The 5,441-nt window shown below is 40.5% G+C and overlaps 1 pseudogene; it reads left to right on the forward strand.

Moving 5' to 3' along the window:
- The first annotated feature begins 348 nt into the window (after nucleotides 1-348).
- LOC110295186 lies at nucleotides 349-3,081 on the forward strand (annotated as a pseudogene).
- Nucleotides 3,082-5,441: the final 2,360 nt, after the last annotated feature.

Consider the following 5,441-nt stretch of genomic DNA (forward strand, 5'->3'; position numbering starts at 1 on the left):
ATACAGGCTGCATTAAGTGTCTCAGACTGATTTTAAACAGCTTGTACCGATTTCGCTGAAGCGTCTGTCCAGTTTGGTACCCTGTAAAAGTTTATTTCCTGGGTAGACATTCTTAAAGAGTACTGTCTTTAAAATTAGATGGCTTCTTCTATATTGAAAGCATTTTTATGTTTTCTAATTTAAAATTAATATTTTCTTATAGATATTGTGCAATAAGGCACAAGTAGAATGTGGTTTTTGCAAACGCTTTAATGTCCGACAAAAAGTTTACATTGTAAAGTTAATATATTGTACTGGTACAAAATAGTTTTAATTATATTTTGAAAGCTAAAAAAAAAAAAAAGGAAAATGAGTGTCCATACCCCACCCACACTCCAAAAGCTGGCAATTCAGACTCTGGTGAGAGAGGAGGCTTTAGGCATGTCTGATCTGGAGGAGATGGCCCATGGACTCTTCCCAGCACTGTTCAAGGAGGCCTTCAATGGCAGACATATAAAGCTCATAAAGGCATTGGTGATAGCCTGGCCTTTCCACTGTCTCCCTGTGGGGGCATTGATGAAGGCTATTAATGAAACATGGAAACATTGCAGGTTGTGCTAGATAGAGTAGACATTCATCGAACAAGAGGGTTTCACTGCAGGTAAGCAGTTTCCAAGTCCTGTAGAAGGGAGCAGAAGGAGTACACATTAGACATGGTCAGGGAGATTAGCTTTGTCATAAATGGATCAGATGCTTCTGATGGCATCATCAGGCAGGGATACAGGGTTCTTGACAGCTACTGCTTACTTGTACTGAGGACAGTTGGCTATGGATTAGATTTGAATATGGACTAGAGTAAATGTGACCTCACAGTAGAATGAGCCTATCCCTGACTTCCCCACAAGAACTAATAAGTAAGGAGAAATAAAGTGTACCTTACTGAAAGAAAACTATTCATGTGTACAGAAGCACAGGAAAGCTTCTGTAGCATGCCTGAATCAAACTTAGATATCAGGTCCTGAAAAAAACATACACATTAGCAGGGAAGAGAGCCGAGTTTAGATTTAGGTAGTAAAAGCCAATTCAGGGTCTGCCATCATTCATATGTGTCACCTGCAGGAGGAAAAAACTGCAGTTTTTTGACCTGCGGAACATGTACCATAACTTCTGGAGCATAAGAACTGAGTCAGAGGACAGTGACTGTTCAGCAGAGATCTTGGATGAAAAGCAAGCCATGAAGGTCCGTCCCAGATATGCACTGAGGCAGCGTCTGAAGGTCACATTTGACCTGTGCATCAGGTCGTGCCTTGATGAAGCACAAGCATGGTTCTTGAAGTGGGCCCAGAAGAGAAAGGGCTCCCTATATTTCTGCTGTACAAAGATGAAGATCTGACCTCTGCCAGTAAAAGATCTCAGACAGATCTTCCATGTTTTTCATCCAGAGCACATCATGGAGTTAGAACTAAATACTGAATGGACTCTGTTAGAGTTGGCACATTTTGCCCCCATTTAGGGCAGATGAGAAATGTTCACAATGTCTTCCTGGCACCCCTTCACAAGACCACCTTCCCTATTATCAATAGAACAAGAGTCGGAGAAGCCAAGTGTATCAACAAGTTTATTTCTCAGTTCTCCAAATTCAACTGTCTCCAGCATCTCTTCATGTTCTACATCTATTTTCTCAGAGACCAGATGAATCAGGTCCTAGGGTAAGCAAGAATAGACAGTTGGATCAGCTACGAAAGCAAATCTGTCTGTCTTATCTAAAAGATTAGTGGTACATGATGCCAGTCAATCACTAGGAACAAGCATTTAGAGATTCATAAGACTCTGAACGTTGTCTCTTATTTCCATGTTCACTGAGATATACAAGGGAAATTTTACAAGTTACATCAGTATCTGAAATGAGCACTCATGATATAGAGAAGTGATTTGGTGTAAAGAGAAGGTCAGAACTAGTAAGAATAGGATGTCATTCTTTCTGGAATCAAGCCCACATAATCAAATGGAAAGGGAAGAGAAAGGGGAGTCTATAGTGAGGAGTCAGGGTACTCATTAGCACAGTGTGAACTTGAGTTATATGCTCAGAACTAGAAGAGTAGCCTTCTATCTTCTCCAAGTCACCATGGGTAAAATATTTTGAGCCCAAGTAGTGCTGAGTGCATGGGGCAGGAGGACGAGCCTGGGATGTAATGAGAGCAAGTATGACTGCAGAGAGTATGATAAAATGCAGATTCATTGAGCGCACAGCAAATATTGAGATCCTGTGAGAATTTTTTTGGGATGGAATTTCTTCTGCGTGCTTTCTGGGATTAGAGGACAAACTAGTTTTCAGGTTTCGAGTAAGGCCATGAGATAAATTGTAAGGTTGACATGACTGAGCAGTTTCCAAAAGGAAGCATCATAGATGATGTCCTTGACCATTTAGTCCCACTGACACTAGGGCACTTGGTTCCTTCTACAACTTTGTATATCCCAGTCAAACCTCTACTAGACTATTTGCCAGAAATAACCATCTGTCTACTTTATCTCTAGGTGCCTGATGACAACCTTGAAGACCCTCTCCATTAGTTACTCCCTGATTTCACAGAGAGATTTGGATTCCTTCGCCTGCTGTCAGAGCCTCTTTCAGCTAAAACATCTGGAGTTGAGAGGGGTGGCCTTACTTGATTTAGATCTTATGCCTCTGAGAGGTCTCCTCATGAAAATGGTAGGCACTCTTGAGACTCTGGATTTTCAGGAGTATAGAATGAAGGACTCCCAGCTCAGTGTCTTCCTACCTGCATTCAAACAATTCTCTCAGATCTCCAATGTCATCTTCTACAGCAGTGCCTTCTTCATGCCTATCTTGAAGGTCTGTTTGTGGCTCACAGCCAACTGGAGGAAGATGAATGTGGGACAATACCTGCTCTTCTGGAATGCTATGATGAGTTAAGTCATGTCTCTGTAGAAAGATTTTCCCAACTTTGTCAGGATCTCATGGATACACTGAGGATAATTAGGCAGACCAAGAAAAGCTCCTTTGCTACAGATATCTGCCATACATGTGGGAAGCGCCGGGTCTTTGACCAAGTGCCCAGACTTTGTTGTTTCTGGCAGTAAATTAGGAAAGTTCTGGATTCAAATAAACAATAGGCTTGGGACACATCTCTCACCTGGGGAACTCAGAGCCTGTGGCTTCTGACACTGCTCAGATGGTTAGAAACTAAAGGATGTTCATTGACTGGTATCTTGGAAACTGAGCTTGACGTGGGGAACAGTTGGATGGACTGTGGAAATAGGGGCCTAGTAGAGTCAGAAATACAGCTTGTCATTGTTACATGTCTTCTCCCTGGACAGACTAACTAGTCTGGATACCTATAAATCTGGATACCTATAAACCTGGATGTTCTCTCAGTGTGGTTCTTGACTTTTACCAACCTCACTACCAGGTTCAGGGTCAGGAAGGCTCAATGGGTAGAGAAATGGAAAGACACTGGTATTTCATGAGTGAAGCAAAGGTATTGGTAAAATTAACGTGTTACATTAAAATGAAAGTTTTCTTGCACTTCTTTCCCTTGTCCTTTACCTGGGCTACATGTAAAACACACCTGTATGGCTGAACAGTTACATGCACAAAACATTTAAACTAATGGGAGCAACATAGACACACCTACTATGAAGGAGAATTAAAAGGATCACAGATAATTAACATCTAGTACATTCAGACCACAAGGAACCTTGGACCCATCAGACATGCCTAAAGTGAAGAAGACAACATAGTGCAAAGTAAACAGGATTTCCAGTCTGGCATTGTAATGTGGACCTTTTTGTAAAGCTTTTAAGAGATGACTAATGGAACCGCTATATCCATCTGTTATGCCACATGTCCCTAAAGCCTTATTCCAATGTACTCCAAAACTCTATGAAGTACCCATATTTATTTAAAGATATCCAATGAAATGCATGTCTCTCTTCTCCATAAACCATTTACTGTACAAAAAATGTATTTTAAGTCTTCAGTTGTAATCAAAAGAAGAGAGAAAAATATCACCCTCGGCCTCGTCATTATAACCCCTTTCTGTATAGTAACCTCTCAATAAAATAATTTGTTACTCTATATTTATTGAACACTTAAAACTTGAGTTCTTTCTTTAAATATCATTGTCATTGTCCAAATTGAATAAAGCATGTAAATTTAAAGACTATGCAACAATCACCCTCTGGAGTGAAGTCCAGGTCACAATCATGGGAAGGTGGATAAAGTTATCAGCTATGGTGGGAAACATATGAACTTCTAGACTGGCCTAAAGTACAGAGGAAGACAAAAAATAAAGAACATACCTCTCTCAGGCTCATTCTTCCTGTCTTCCCCCACAACCCGTCTCCCTGTCTAAATGTCCAGTTCCCTGACCATGTTCCTTAGGACCAGTAAACTCACCTGAGATTTTCTGACACTTAAAATGCTTTCATATTCTTAAAACAGACAATGTGTAGATGGAGAGAGATTCTTCACAGGTGAAGGGCACACACTACTTTTGCAGAGAACCAAAGTTCTGTTTCAGAGCTAATTATAAGGTGGCTGTCAAATGGAACTCAGGCTTCAGGTGCTAGGACCCTCCTTTCTATCTTCTGTGGATCCCACCTGTCACATGCACAAATCCACATAATACACATACATGTAGCTATTCAAAGAGCTGAAGAAGTCTTTAAAAAATGGACTTAATTTCACAAAGGAATAAAAACTGGCCTAATTAATTAAAATGGTGATGTTGATCAGTATCAGTTGTGTGGCTCTTTGAAGAGAGCATGTGGAGTTTCAGGCATATCCTTTGAGGTCCATTGGTGAGCAATAGTGTAGGGTGCTCTGGGCTCCAGAAGTCGACCTTTGGCACCATGGGTGAGTGAGAGGAAATTAGGAGTTTGTCACTGTACAACATTTACTTCTGTATGCATTTAATGTATATTCCAGTTCTAGTTGCATGTATCCTTGCATGACAGAAAGAGGCATCAGAATCTTGTATAGATGGTTGTCAGCTACCAGATGGTTGTCTAGAACTGAACTCCAGTTGTCTGAAAGAGCAGCCAGGGCTCTTGCTTACTGAGGGAGGATTCTTACAGGCCCATGTGTGACAATGGTAAACACACTCATGGATACAGAATCACAAGGAATCATGAGTCTCTTTTGGACAAAAGCTTATGATTTGACATTATCTTTAATTCATTTCAATTCAAACATTTTGTGTACATGTGTGTGTTGCTGGTTTGCTTGATTGTTTGCTTTTTTTAGATAGTCACTATGTAGATCTGCCAATGCAATACCAATATCCAAGAATGGTCTAGATGTGAATCATTTCATAGAATGTTTACCTAGCCATTCACAGGATCAGTGAACTACATTAAACAGGCTGTGATAATATGTAGCAGTTATCTCAGCACCCTATAGGTTGAGAATTCAGAGCAGAAACTCAATATCATTCTAT

Source organism: Mus caroli, chromosome 5 (assembly GCF_900094665.2).
Source record: "Mus caroli chromosome 5, CAROLI_EIJ_v1.1, whole genome shotgun sequence".
Classification (NCBI taxonomy): Eukaryota; Metazoa; Chordata; class Mammalia; order Rodentia; family Muridae; genus Mus; species Mus caroli.